General features: G+C 39.5%; 1 pseudogene across 1 annotated transcript; it reads right to left on the bottom strand.

Moving 5' to 3' along the window:
• Positions 1–1,634: 1,634 nt before the first annotated feature.
• Positions 1,635–15,946, bottom strand: LOC146494329 (uncharacterized; annotated as a pseudogene). The gene is made up of 5 exons (XR_014871518.1): positions 15,481–15,946; positions 8,724–9,161; positions 7,208–7,471; positions 4,996–6,159; positions 1,635–4,913 (listed from the first exon to the last, which is right to left on the bottom strand). The product of XR_014871518.1 is annotated as an uncharacterized LOC146494329 (transcript).
• Positions 15,947–15,957: the final 11 nt, after the last annotated feature.

The raw sequence follows: 15,957 nt of genomic DNA, 5'->3' as shown, positions 1-15,957 counted from the left end.
ACAGTGCGCTAATTCATGTGATTAATATACAAAGATGTAAACATTTAATTTCAACAATTCCCAGCCAAACGCAGCGCAAAGCAGCGGCTTACACATGAGCACATCCGAAGGAGCAAAATAAAATAGTGTAAGAAATTTTATAAAAGATTCTCTCTGAAAACAGTGTGACGGTTAAGACAAAGATAATTAAAGATGAGGCTGAAGCAGAATCAACCCAGTTTTCTATAAGGATGAGCTCGTCTCTTAGAAATTGTTGGGACTGAAGACACCAAAAACTTTATTTATTTATTTATTTATTCATTCATTCATTCATTTGTTATTAATTTACTAGAATCGAAACAGACAGGACAGGACATATAGGGAAGAGAAAGATAAAGAAAAGAGATGTTGGGATAAGGCTCAAAAAGGAGGGGGGAAGAAAAATAGATGGAAGAGAGACAGAGAGAAAAGACACTAAAACTCAAGTTGATCACCTGTTGGGGGGAAACAAAAGAGAACAGCACAGAAGAGTAACCACAGCAACAACCAACATAACCACAAGTAACAGTAAATAATAAATATTGAATGTTACTGAGCAGCACACAAGTCCGACAACACACACCTGTGTGTGTGTAGATCCATATATTCACAAGGGTTCTCCGTGTAACTGTCTAATAGTAGGTGTGGGGAGCCCTGCCTCCCAGGATATGAAGCAGGAATGGAGGAGATCAAGGCCCCAGACATCTACCCAAAAGTTCATCTCAGTTTTGCTGTTCCATAAAATATCAGTATTATTCCTGAAGAGCAGAAATGGAGAGAGAGAAAGAGAGAGAGGGAGCACAACATTTTGATCCCAACCCTCACATTTACCTGTTAACAATTAAAGAATGCCTAATTGGGACCTGACTGAAAAGCTGATTAAAATGAGAAATGTGGCGCAGATGGACCCTTTCATTCAAAGCAGGACACAAATGTGTTCAGTTAGTCACAGCTAAACATAAAAGTACAATAACAAAAATATGAGCAAGGATTGATGCTTGACTTTAATGGAAACTTTGACAATTAATTCTCATGGATTTCTGTCAATTTGCAAATTGTATGTACTATGTATAAAATTTGTCTGTTTAATAAAAACAATTTGTTTTATTGTGCATATCTATGAAATATAATGTGGATAAATGGGACAAAGGTTGAACTGAATCTTAACATTTATCAGATCACAGGCGAGGCAGTGTTAAAGCAGCAAGGAAAACATTTTTTGAGAAACTAGAGGATGTTAACTTTTCAGAGGTCCTAAATATGCATTATTTAAAGGTCTTAAAGTTCTTCTGAGTTTTTGCTGTTTGGTTGTGCAAACAAACTAAATACAGGTACGTAACTTTTCCTGGAGGGCAGACATTTTTAAAAACAAGATGGCAGCTGCAGTGTAAGTCAGACTGTGAAATAAAAGATCAAAGAAAACTTAAACAGTATTTAAATATTCAGGCTTTTTAAAGATTTGGAAAAAAATGTGTTTGAAATTCAACCTAATCTGCTGCACAGTTTCTCTAACTCTGCTGCCACAAGGACAGATACAGGAAGTCTTTCAAACCACATGAAACAAATCTTTACAGTATTTGTTTTATTTTACTCCAGGAGCAAAAGATGTTTTCCAAATAAACATGTAACAAATGAACGGTTGTTTAATTTTATGGTTGGTGTGGTCCTGAGAGTCGTTGAGCATGTCTTTGTTTTTAGGGTCACAGGTTTCAAGCTGGTAATCAAGGTGTGAATCAGAAGGGTTAAATGAGCCCCTCCTGGTCTCCGACAAGCCTGCCCCATAAAGGACTTTTTCTTTTGTTTCGGCCCAATTCATATCTGTGGATCTCTTCTTTGTTAGTAACACTAAACATGTTAAAAGCTGAATTAAGGCTACACAGGGTTTATTTCCTCGCTAAAAAAGTTAAAAAGCTTAAATTTTCATGTTCTATTGCTGTGACACAGGTGAGTGGGTCAAACATGAAACAGGAAGTTGACCCAGAAAAGCACAGGCTGAGGAAAATGACTAAAGTGTCTTTATTGTAAGATCATAAACTTGTTATAGCTAGTTTGTTGAATAAAACACTGATGGAAACAGGAACATGATGAAATCAATAAAAGTGCTCATTTTTTGTGTTTTTGAATGTTGGTTGTCATTTATTTTATTCACACAAATGCAGTTTGGACAAGTGCTGATGGTCCTTTGTTAATTAAAACCAAACAATCACCATTCCAAGGTTAATCAATACCACTGAAACAGATAACAGACAATAGCTGAAACTATCTTTAATCAACAGTCAATTATCAGCTTCAATTGAACTGACTCAACCAAAGAGGGCATCAAATTTGGATTACATGGTTTCAGCTAGGGCTAAACCAAAAGTTGTATTTTTCAACTGAGGCACCTCTGAGAGTTAAAAATGGTCTTTCAATGTGCAGTTGTTCTCAGAGGTGTTACAATAAGGACTTCACCAAGTTCAGTGGAGTTAGAAGTTCACATAAAGTTAGTTTCAACCTAAAGATGATAAACCATGTTCTAACTAAAATGTACAGCTCTACCCTCATCATACAGCAGGGAGAAGACACCAAAAACCAATATCACTCACTCATGAAAGGGAACAGTCATGGAATTTATCCATCAGGGTCAACTCTATTTAGCATCAATAGGAATTTGAATAATGGAGGAACCTTCATTTGGTTTTGGCGATCAAAACTGAGCTGCTGCCTTTCTTACTAATGTTATCGAAACACAAAAACTCCCAGGGCTTATGTGGCTGGTAAATTAGCCAACTAAATTAGTTAACTATAAAATTCTGGCTTGCAAAAATGATTGCTAGCTAAACCATATCCTTTTATTCTCTGATGCTAACTTGTGTTTTACGCAGTCACCAACACATTGAAATCTTTATGCTGATAGTGACCTATGCAGTATTTAATCAGGTCTCTGATACATGCAAAAAATATAACAAAACAGTGTTATGAATATTTTCTCACTGTTCACTGTCATATCTGTCAATAAAGTACTTGGTTGTGGTTAATATATACTGTGGTTTCCAATAAACCAGGAACTTCAGTTTCCTAGTGAACTTTAAACCAAAGGTTGTGACTTTAACAAACAAATCTATTTTCTGCCCGTGTGCACCGTGTTCACCTTTGGTTTGCTGCAGTTAAACTGCTCCAACAGGAGGACGTTTTGAACCAAAGCAGAAAAGTTCTAAAGCTGAACGTCCATCTTTTCTCTCTCATATTTTCTTTTTATGTTACCTGTGCTAAAAACACTACTTCTCAAAAACAGCAGTTAATATTTCCCAGCTGAATTGAACTCTAATCATTGACTAATTAAGGAATCACTGCAGCTACAATGTATTTTTTGGATTTGAAAACTGATGGGAAAAAAATGTTATGCAATGTTCTAATTGTGTGAGCTGTATGATAGTCAAGAATACACTTAGTGCCTGGAAATACGCCCAGATTTCAAAAATATTTTATCTGCTCATTATAGTGCACACACACTCGTAACTGTCCTTGTGAGAAGCCCCTAGAAGGAAAAGCGCTATTGTGTGACAGTTTTAAAGCAAAAAAAGGGTGGGACTGACAAAATGTACTTGTTAGGATGCCTGGGTCGTTTTTAATAAACTCAAAACTCAGGGTTTTGAGTTTATTATATTATTTATCATTTCTAGTCTTTGGTTTCTTTGTTAGAGTTCTGTCTTATGGTTTATGTCTGTGTTCTCTAGTTGCTCTGTCTCCCCTGTCAGCTGTATCCCCTTGTCAAGTTCGCGTCTCTGTGTTATGTTTCCTGTTTTACTTTGAAAGTCTGTGTCTCATGTAAATGCGTCTGGTTTTGCTTCCTTTGTCTCGTTAGGCCTGATTTGTCCCAGCTGTGTTTTCCCCCTGTTACCTATTCCCTGATTGCTCTATCTGTGTATTTTAGCCCTGTGTTTCTCTGTGTCCGTGTGGCAATCTACCCTTATCTAGCTGTGTGTTCTGTCTGTGTAAGTGTATTTTGTTTTCCTAGTTTTTTTTGCCCTTTTGAGTTCAGCATTAAAGCTGTTTTGAGTTCACGTCTGTCTCCGGAGTCTGCACTTTGGATCCTTTTCCTGCCTGCACACAGCCGTCACATAACAGTACTGGGGACTTCCCCCTTCAACCATGAAACTTTGTATTTCATACTTTTGCTCCCTTACAAGAATAAACACAATTCTTGACTGTTGCTCATTTTTGTTCATTTTTATTGTGGCAAATACTCACTTGACCAAAGAATTAAAATTATAAACCAGAAGATTTGGACTGGTTTTTGGTCCATTTGTGCCATTATAGTGTATAAAGCAATACTAATGAACAGACCTAAACAATGAACCAATAGAACAGGAGCATAAAGAACTCTAACTTTTATGAAATATAAGATCAGAGTTTCTCTGAAACAATTAATAGAATAACGTAATAAACTGAGAAAACAACGCTGAGCGTTCTTTACTGCTCTAGATAGAAAAATACTGATTGAATATGGACCATCTTTTCCCTCAGGTGTTCAGCGATGACTCACAGCGGTCCCACATTTTATAAGAATTAACATTTTAAACAGTATGAATTCTCATGTGCTTCTTTAATTTGTTCCTCTCGACAAATCTTTTCCCACTGGTGCTACAAGGGTACTGCTTTTCACCTGTGTGAATTCTCGTGTGTCTTTTGACCTGTGATGAGGTAGCAAATCTTTTCTCACAGGTCCTACAAGAATACGGCTTCTCACCTGTGTGAATTCTCGTGTGTTTTGAATGTTGATAATTGAGTAAATCTTTTCTCACAGGTGCTACAAGAATACGGCTTCTCACCTGTGTGAATTCTCGTGTGTGTTTTGACCTGTGATGAGGTAGCAAATCTTTTCTCACAGGTGCTACAAGAATACGGCTTCTCACCTGTGTGAATTCTCGTGTGTTTTGACCTGTGATGAGGTAGTAAATCTTTTCTCACAGGTGCTACAAGAATACGGCTTCTCACCTGTGTGAATTCTCTTGTGTTTTTTGAATGTTGATAAGTCAGCAAATCTTTTCTCACAGGTGCTACAAGAATACGGCTTCTCACCTGTGTGAATTCTCGTGTGTGTTTTGACCTGTGATGAGGTAGCAAATCTTTTCTCACAGGTGCTACAAGAATACGGCTTCTCACCTGTGTGAATTCTCTTGTGTTTTTTGAATGTTGATAAGTCAGCAAATCTTTTCTCACAGGTGCTACAAGAATACGGCTTCTCACCTGTGTGAATTCTCGTGTGTGTTATGACCTGTGATGAGGTAGCAAATCTTTTCTCACAGGTGCTACAAGAATACGGCTTCTCACCTGTGTGACTTTTCATGTGTTTTTTGAATGTTGATAATTGAGTAAATCTTTTCTCACAGGTGCTACAAGAATACGGCTTCTCACCTGTGTGAATTCTCGTGTGTGTTTTGACCTGTGATAAGGTAGCAAATCTTTTCTCACAGGTGCTACAAGGGTACGGCTTCTCACCTGTGTGACTTTTCATGTGTTTTTTGACTTCTAATGAAGTAGAAAATGTTTTCCCACAGGTGTCACAAGAATACGGCTTCTCACCTTTGTGAATTCTCTTGTGTTTTTTGAATGTTGATAAGTCAGCAAATCTTTTCCCACAGGTGCTACAGGAATACGGCTTTTCACCTGTGTGAACTCTTAGATGTGTAATCATATTGTATTTATCCTGTAAAGTTTTTCCACACACTTCACATTGTACAGACATGTTCTTTGTGTCCGTTCTACTTTTACTCGATGACACAGGAAGGTTGTCTACTCTCTGACTGTGACGTCTCTTATTCAGCTCTGTATTTCTAGTAGTTCCTGAGTCCACATGCTGACTTTCTTCATTATCTCGGGTCTCTGCTTCAGGAGAGCTGTGAGAAAGGAGCTGCTCACTGTTTGGTTCTGGTTTACTGTAGGCACTTTCCTGATAAGCGGGTGTCACCATGAAGGTATCAGCGTCCTGCTTCAGTCCAAGCTGCTCTCCCTTCTGATTGCTGCAGAGTTCCTCCTGGTCCTCTTTAATCTGTGGATTCTCTGGTTTCTCCTGGTCCAGACTGGAGTTCCTCTCCTGGTTAAAGACGTGCTGGTCTGTAAGAATCTCCTCTTCCTCAAAAGCATGCTGCTGTAGGGCATCTGAATACACAAAGGGGAAAAGATGATAGTAAAACAAACATTTGAGAAAATATTTACTGGTCTGAACCATTAGCAGGTCTCTACATAGTGAGCCTGTTGCTCACATATACCACTGAAATTAAAGTGTACAAACGTGACAAATTATTTGGGCACTGATGCAAATGTTTAGTTCTGACACTCTTATTAGCAAAGTTCAAAGTTCAGCTTCTTATGTCTTTGATATATAAAATGAATAGATGTTGTTGTTTTTTGTTAAATGAATGTGGATGTCTGAATCGGCTACAGTTACAAGAAGGCATGCTGGGAAAGAGCTCTCTTACACAGTAGTAAACGTTTTTGCTGTGCTTGAAATGCCATGAAGACGCTCTTCTTGTCTAACAAATTTAACTTTAGAAACTCTGAATTCCATATTTTCCAAAACAGAATAGAAATATTTATTCATATTACCCAGACCTGTAAACTGTTCAAATTTACCATTTCCATGCTGCAGAGGAAACACAATTCTTTAATTTAAACTGATAACAGAACAAAATGAAACTTGTGTTGTTGACTTTGTGTCTCTGTGTAGATTTTGTCTGACCAGTGAGTAGAAATTTGAAACCCAGATGTTTCACGTCTTTCATTCTGGTGAATTTTTACGTACTAATTTTCACCGTTTTGCACAAGTTAATGGTGGAAATGTGTTTAAGTAAAGAACAGAAAATCAGGCTGAAGAGATTCATTCATGTTGCTTATTACTTTTTGACCTTCAGTTCTCTGACAGTTCATCAGTCTGTTGGAGGGTCAACACAGAAACACAGACAACTATTCACACTCACATTCACACCTATGAGCAATTTAAAATCACCAACTAACCTAACCCGGCTGTCTGTATGTCTCTGGAGAGTGAACAAGGGGAGAACATGCAAACTCCACACAGAAAGGCTTGGCTACTTGGTAGAGTCAAACTCAGGACCTTGTTGCTGTGAGGCAACAGTGCTAACCACTGGTCCACTGTGCTGTCTGTGAGTTATATTCACTTTTATTAAATCAACACAGTTTTACATACCTATTCTGTGTAACTTTATCACAGGTTTCCAGATGGTCTCCAGCAGTCTGAGCTGCTTTTTATCAGTCCAGACAATAATGCCTTCAGCCTCCTGCTTCAGCCCAAGCTGCTCTCCCTTCTGACTGCTGCCAAGTTCCTCCTTTTCCTCTTTAATCTGTGGAGTCTCTGGGTCCTCTTGGTCCAGACTGGAGTTCCTCTCCTGGTTACAGACCTGCTGCTCATCCAGATCCTCCTCTTCCTTGCAGTCATGTTGTTTTGGGAGGTCTTGAGGAATAAAGAAACACAAGATGTGACAATGTGTGATACAAAAACTATATATTTTTTATATTTAGTGATATAAAAACTAATATTTTTAAAAGCATGAATCAAAACCCAAGAAATGGTGATCAGCCTGTCATATGACCCATCATGAGCCACACACACACACACACACACACAAAAGCTCAGGGAAATAGTTGTGCACACTCACAGCAAGGATCCTCACTGTGAGCAAAGACACAAAGTTCACCAAACTAAAATGCAATGTGACCACCATGAAAACATCAGTGTGTAAAATCCTTTTTTAAATGAAGCTTCACTTCAACTTCAGAGAAGGCTGTTAACAACTTGTTAAATGTGTACTCCGCTGACATCTAACTATATTTTACTGCACAGTCTCAGTGTTTACAGATGATCTAAAACACTAACGCCTGATGTACTCAACATTGGAATCTGTTAGAGAAAAAAGTTTAATAAATAAATGAATTAAAATGTATTAAAACCTAACCTATCAGTGACCATCGACCTGCACCAGTTCAACATAGTCCATCACTGAACATTGAACTACAGCACTGATAAATTCAATTTATTTATTTATATAGCACCAAATCACAACAACAGTCACCTCAAGGCGCTTTATATTGTACAGTAGCTTCTACAATAACAAATACAGAGAAAAACCCAACAATCATATGACCCCCTATGAGCGAGCACTTTAGCGACAGTGGGAAGGAAAAACTCCCTTTTAACAGGAAGAAACCGCCAGCAGAACCAGACTCAGGGAGGGGTGGGGCCATCTGCTGCGACGGATTGGGGTGAGAGAAGGATACCCAGTTTAACATATTCTAGGAAAGCTAATCACACTGAAGAATCTCAGCTTCAATGCTGTTGAAGCTGAGATTCTTTGTACAGGGCGACCGTGGCTCAAGAGTTGGGAGTTCGCCTTGTAATCGGAAGGTTGCTGGTTCGAGCCCCGGCTCGGACAGTCTCGGTCGTTGTGTCCTTGGGCAAGACACTTCACCTGCCACCTACTGGTGTTGGCCAGAAGGGCCGATGGCGCGATATGGCAGCCTCGCTTCTGTCAGTCTGTCCCAGGGCAGCTGTGGCTACAACTGTAGCTTGCCTCCACCAGTGTGTGAATGTGTGTGTGAATGGGTGGATGACTGGGTGTGTAAAGCGCTTTGGGGTCCCTAGGCGGGACTAGTAAAAGCGCTATACAAATACAGGCCATTTACCATTGTTAAAAACATGTCCATACCTATGATGTGTGAGTTTCTGTCAGGTTTCTGGTTGATATCCTGTCTGCGTAGACGGTTGATCTCCTCCTCATACTGGATGATGGTTTTTTGAACCTCTGAGAAGATTTCTTCACAAACAGCAGTTAGTCTCTCCTTGATGAACTCTCTCAGATACTGTACTGAACTCATTGCTGCTTCAACTGAGGCTGGGCGGATCAATACAAGCATCAACAGAAGTGACACAGATGTTAATATTGGTATCAGATCCACACTAACTTGACGGGATCAATACTTTAGCTTCTGTCTCTTCTCTAGGTTCAGTCCGCTTCATCAGCAGCAGCTATGTCTGCAAACACACTGCTCCTCTACCACAGTAGTGCTGTCCTCCTCCCTTCTTCTTTGGGGGTTGATGGCGTTTGACATATCAGCTTACAGATGCATTTATCCCACCTTCTGGACTGGAGTGTGAACAGGAGAATAGCAGGGAAGACATCTATATTCTTTCATCAGTCTTATAATTTAATAGTACAATTTTCCATTTACGCCTAGATTTCTGGGTTTAATGTTTTCCATAACATGTTGTATGCCTGTATTAAAGAAGACAGCTATCATCATTTCCTTATTTGTTTGAGCTTTCCTGATTTCTGATTCCAAACATAATAAACTATCCATCATCCCTTTCTTTATGAAACCCATTCTGATCCCCAGAGAAGAGACTGTTAGTATCTAAAAATCAGGTTAATCTGTTTTCTTTTAGAAGTTGAGAAAGAAATTAATAGATTACCCACAAACTGAACATGGACAAGATTTACTACAGTAGTTGAAAAATCCACTGGAAAAGGCACACATGAGATTATAGGTTTCACCTCTCGTTCGCTCTTTCCCTCCATGCTCTGTTTGTGCACAGGCTCACACAGCACTCACCCTCCCCCGAGCTAAACATCCAATCACTGTTAGTATGCAAACGACCCTGCGTCAGGTTTCTCATTAGGCAGGGCTTTAGGGGTTATTTATTTGAATTAGGCTATCCAATTAAGATAAATTTTATGTTGTTGGTTGTAAAGATCTTGATGGATATTAGGGCTGCCACAAACGATTATTTTGATAGTCGACTAGTCACCGATTATTTCTGCGATTAGTCGACTAATCAGATCATGCATCCATTGTACATAAAACGTACAGCTTACTGCACAAGCATGCATCTGCTTTTATATATCATTAGCTTACAATAATTATTGTGGGTGATTTTAACATCCATGTAGATGCTAAAAATGACAGCCTCAACATGGCATTTAATCTGTTGTTAGACTCAATTGGTTTCTCTCAAAATGTAAAAGAACCCACCCACCACTTTAATCACACTCTAGATCTTGTTTTAACATATGGCATAGAAACTGAACATTTAACAGTGTTTCCTGAAAACCCTCTCCTGTCTGATCATTTCTTGATAACATTTACTTTTACAATAATTGATTACGCAGCAGTGGAGAGTGGACTTTATCAAAGTAGATGTCTTTCTGAAAGCGCTGTAACTAAGTTTAAGAATATAATCCAGCCACTGTTATCATCGTCAATGCCCTGTACCAACACAGAGCAGAGCAGCTATCTGAACGCTACCCCAACAGAGGTCGATTATCTTGTTAATAATTTCACCTCCTCACTACGTACGACTCTGGATACTGTAGCTCCAGTGAAAACTAAGGTCTCTAATCAGAAGTACCTGACCCCGTGGTATAATTCTCAAACACGTACCCTAAAGCAGATGACTCGTAATCTGGAGAGGAAATGGCGTGTCACAAATTTAGAGGATCATCATTTAGCCTGGAAAAATAGTTTGTTGCTTTATAAGAAAGCCCTCCGCAAAGCCAGAACAGCTTACTACTCATCACTGATTGAAGAAAATAAGAACAACCCCAGGTTTCTCTTCAGCACTGTAGCCAGGCTGACAAAAAGTCAGAGCTCTTTTGAGCCAACCATCCCTTTAACGTTAACTAGTGATGACTTCATGAACTTCTTCACAAATAAAATTTTTATCATTAGAGAAAAAATTACCAATAATCATCCCACAGATGTAATATTATCTACAGCTACTCTTAGTTCCATTGATGTTAAGTTAGACTCTTTTTTTCCAATCGATCTTTCTGAGTTAACTTCAATAATTACTTCCTCCAAACCATCAACGTGTCTTTTAGACCCCATTCCTACAAAACTGCTCAAAGAAGTCCTGCCATTGATTAATTCTTCGATCTTATATATGATCAACCTATCTCTAATAATCGGCTATGTACCACAGGCCTTCAAGGTGGCTGCAGTTAAACCTTTACTCAAAAAGTCATCTCTAGACCCAGCAGTCTTAGCTAATTATAGGCCAATCTCCAACCTTCCTTTCATATCAAAAATCCTTGAAAGAGTAGTTGTCAAACAGCTAACAGATCATCTGCAGAGGAATGGTTTATTTGAAGAGTTTCAGTCAGGTTTCAGAGTTCATCACAGCACAGAAACAGCTTTATTGAAGGTTACAAATGATCTTCTTATGGCCTCTGACAGTGGACTCATCTCTGTGCTTGTCCTTCTTGACCTTAGTGCAGCATTCGATACTGTTGACCATAATATCCTATTAGAGCGATTAGAACATGCTGTAGGTATTACAGGTATTGCACTGCAGTGGTTTGTATCATATCTATCTAATAGACTCCAATTTGTGCATGTAAATGGAGAGTCCTCTTCACACACTGAGGTTAATTATGGAGTTCCACAGGGTTCGGTGCTAGGACCAATTCTGTTTACATTATACATGCTTCCCCTAGGCAGCATCATTAGAAGACATAGCATACATTTTCACTGCTATGCAGATGACACCCAGCTCTATCTGTCCATGAAGCCAGATAACACACACCAATTAGTTAAACTGCAGGAATGTCTTAAAGACATAAAGACTTGGATGGCCACTAACTTTCTGCTTCTTAACTCAGATAAAACTGAGGTCATTGTACTCGGCGCTGAAAAGCTTAGAAATATGGTATCTAACCAGATTCTTACTCTGGATGGCATTACCTTGGCCTCCAGTAACACTGTGAGGAACCTTGGAGTCATTTTTGACCAGGATATGTCCTTCAACGCACATATTAAACAAATATGTAAGACTGCGTTCTTCCATTTGCGCAACATCTCTAAAATTAGAAATATCCTGTCTCAGAGTGACGCTGAAAAACTAGTTCATGCATTTATTACTTCCAGGCTAGACTACTGCAATTCATTATTATCAGGATGTCCAAAAAACTCACTGAAAAGCCTTCAGTTAATCCAAAATGCTGCAGCAAGAGTACTGACAGGGACTAGAAAGAGAGAGCATATTTCTCCTGTTTTGGCTTCCCTTCATTGGCTTCCTGTTAAATCCAGAATTGAATTCAAAATCCTGCTCCTCACATACAAGGTCTTAAATAATCAGGCCCCATCTTATCTTAATGACCTTGTAGTACCATATCACCCTATTAGAGCACTTCGCTCTCGCTCTGCAGGCCTACTTGTTGTTCCTAGAGTATTTAAAAGTAGAATGGGAGGGAGAGCCTTCAGTTTTCAGGCCCCTCTTCTGTGGAACCAGCTTCCAGTTTGGATTCAGGAGACAGACACTATCTCTACTTTTAAGATTAGGCTTAAAACCTTCCTTTTTGCTAAAGCATATAGTTAGGGCTGGACCAGGTGACCCTGAATCCTCCCTTAGTTATGCTGCAATAGATGTAGGCTGCCGGGGGATTCCCATGATGCATTGAGTTTTTCCTTTCCAGTCACCTTTCTCACTCACTATGTATTAACAGACCTCTCTGTATTGAATCGTATCTGTTATTAATCTCTGTCTCTCTTCCACAGCATGTCTTTATCCTGTCTTCCTTCTCTCACCCCAACCGGTCGCAGCAGATGGCCGCCCCTCCCTGAGCCTGGTTCTGCCGGAGGTTTCTTCCTGTTAAAAGGGAGTTTTTCCTTCCCACTGTCGCCAAAGTGCTTGCTCATAGGGGGTCATATGATTGTTGGGCTTTTCTCTGTATCTATGAAGCGCCTTGAGGCGACATTTGTTGTGATTTGGCGCTATATAAATAAAATTGAATTGAATTGAATTGAATTACAGCTTTAAGTGTTTAAGGTATGTGCTAACTAAAAATAAAGACAAGATGATAGTTTATAAAATTTTAATGAAATTTGCAGATTGTTTCGGTGAAGTTTAATAAACTCCTTGCTATCTAAAATCTAACGGGACACCAGAGTATATTCTCGAGCATCTCAAACTTCTGATAATCAGTTGTCTGCTTGACATTTATTCAGCTGTGTAAAAACTATAACTTTAATCTCAGCCAAACCGATTTACTCAGGAACAAATAAAATACTAAAAAAAGCCAAACAATAACATTGATAAGTTATCTAAGTGACTTATATATATTTAACCTGAGTAGCGAAAGACAGCGGTGGGTTTGAAAACGATTTGCTGGGAGTCCGGTGTTCTCACAGGCTCTAGTGAGCCTTGCCCCCGGCTAGCTATCAAGCTAGTGGGTAGCAGACGTCTCCGAAAACGTCGGAGCACTTTTGAAAATATGTGGTGTCTTGATAAACTGAGCAGATATTTGAGGTTTACAAAGTTACATTCTCGCCTGAAAATATGTTAAACGTTTATTTTGTGACCCAGAAAGAATAATAAGAGTAATATTAAAACTAATTAGCTGCCACCATTGTTAGAAACTGAGCTGGGCTGCGCTATGAATTCTGGGACACAGCTTCTTCTACTTTGGGGTTTAACAGCAGCTGGCATCCTTGTACATGCAGTGCTGCCATCTTCTGTTTCAGTCCATTATTACACTCTTAAATCCTACTACATATTCCTGCGTCTTTTGTGATCTTACAAAGCTTCAAACAAGGCCTTGACTATTAAATCAGTCGTAGACGATTTTGTAATCGTGACTAGTCGACTAATCGTGGCAGCCCTAATGGATATTTGATTTGATTTTTTATTCTAGTTTTCAGTTTTATTTTTCAAGCTTTGCTGAATTTCCTTTTTTTTTTTTTTTTTTTTTTAAATAACTTGGTGTTAAGGCCCCTGGCTTCGGAGGAAATGGCCGGCCATCCTGTAAGCGTGCCAGGACTCACAGATGATTGGCTGGCTGGGGACCCGTGCCCGCCCACCTGCATGTAGATTTTAATGTGCCAGTCCTCATAGACCATTGATTGCCTGGGGATTTGTGGTGCTCCGGGGACCAATGAAGCGACTAACTGTGTTCACTGTGGCAACAAAAGCCTGAGGATCCTTCACTCAGGGGAGACTATGTTTTTGGACTGAGCAGGCAGGTTGTCCCTCTTGCCTCTGTCCTTGACACCCGCTTGCCTAACTCAGGTTAAGCATGGGAGTTCTGCCTGAGTAGCCTTGAGATGTGTTTCTGCCTGAGTGGCTAGTTTTCATTTGTATTTGAACGTGTGAGAGTGGTTTTGTGTTGTTTAATTGCCTAGTGATTCGCTGTAAGCTACACTAACAGTTTTCAGTTCTGTGTTAATAAACCCTGTCTAATAAACCCTTTTCTTATAGTGACCTCCCTTGTGATGGGCTCGTTTATGTTACCTTCCATGGCCCCAAGCCGGGTCGTAACACTTGGCCTACCCTTTTTAGTTTAGTTAATATTGGCATTGTGTTAATGTCATATTTGATATAAGCTACTCTGCATTTATTAAGGCTGTTGTGTGCTTAACATGTTTTAATCCTTTGTATCTTGTTTGATTTAATCTGAACAAGCACCTAAAAACAGACAGTGATCACTGTCGGCCTCTCTCGGTTTCATTGCCACCATTCATTTTAAAGCTCAGTTTTTAAAAACCTTAAGATGTAACTCCAGCCCAGCCCATTGTTGTTCTGCTAACTGAAGTTTGGTCCTTTTACAGCATCCTGCCATGCAATGTTGCCAACTTAGCGACTTTGTCGCTATATTTAGCGAGTTTTCAGACCCCCTAGCGACTTTTTTTCTAAAAAAAAGTCGCTAAAAAAAGACGTGAAAGACATTACAAAAAACAATAATTGCTAAAAGAAATTTAATTTGTAGTTCTAAATAAATTCTAAATTTATTTAGGACGTTTTTTGCTCACTTTATGTCTCGTCCACAATGTTATTTCTCTCTCCAGCAGTGTAGGTTACAATTACATTAGCATGACCAATTATGCAAATTAGGTGATGACGTCATTTAGCGACTTCTAGCGACTTTTAGGACAACCAATAGCGATTTTCCTTACTGAGGAGTTGGCAACACTGCTGCCATGTGATTACATTTGTCCCTAACCATCGGGAACCCTCACGTTAACTTTTATCAAGTGGAAAACGGTTAGCATTCATCTTCCATCTTCACTGTGTTTATATTAGGCTAAGCATAGCTGTGCAGCTAGCCACCACATAGCACATCATTATATATGATAGCAGAGCTGTGTGTTTTAATTTTTCCAGAAATCCCTCAGTCAGGGTTTGCGTGCCTCAGTGACCCTAAGAGCTACACTAGCATAAGCTTAGCCTTCAGTTGGACAACCCAAATTGGTCAGATCTTAGGGTAGATGCAATCCATTTACATGACAAAAACTGTAATCCAGAGCACCCCACCACCACCGCTCCCCCATCCCTTTCCCGCCTCTGTTGCCATCATGTGCCCCCTTTACATTTCTGTCTGCCCCCTCATGTATGCCTGTCTAGAACCGGCTCAGATAGCACTCCCTACATGCTTATTTATTGGTGTTGTGGCTGAATCTGGTTCCACTCACCAAACGACGGCCATTCTGGATTTTATGAACACTTGAAATCCCTCCTCCCATTATCTTATTTCACCTCTATATCATCTCTCCCGCCATCTACTTCTGTTCTCCTTTCACTTCCGTCACATCACTTTCCCGCCTGCTGTCCAGTCACAGCCTAACCGGCCAACCGCGCCCCTCCCCCTCCACTCCTGCTCTGCTGTGAGCAGTGTTGCCAACTCCTCAGTAAGGAAAATCGCTATTGGTTGTCCTAAAAGTCGCTAGAAGTCGCTAAATGACGCCATCACCTAATTTGCATAATTGGTCACGCTAATGTAATTGTAACCTATGCTGCTGGAGAGAGAAATAACATCGTGGACGAGACATAAAGTGAGCAAAAAACGTCCTAAATAAATTTAGAATTTATTTAGAACTACAAATTAAATTTCTTTTAGCAATTATTGTTTTTTGTAATGTCTTTAACGTCTTTTTAGCGACTTTTTTTTT

This window comes from Neolamprologus multifasciatus, chromosome 20 (genome assembly GCF_963576455.1).
Source record: "Neolamprologus multifasciatus chromosome 20, fNeoMul1.2, whole genome shotgun sequence".
Taxonomy (NCBI): domain Eukaryota; kingdom Metazoa; phylum Chordata; class Actinopteri; order Cichliformes; family Cichlidae; genus Neolamprologus; species Neolamprologus multifasciatus.
The sequence above is the reverse complement of the archived record's forward strand: the minus strand, read 5'-3'. Positions and strand labels throughout refer to the sequence as shown.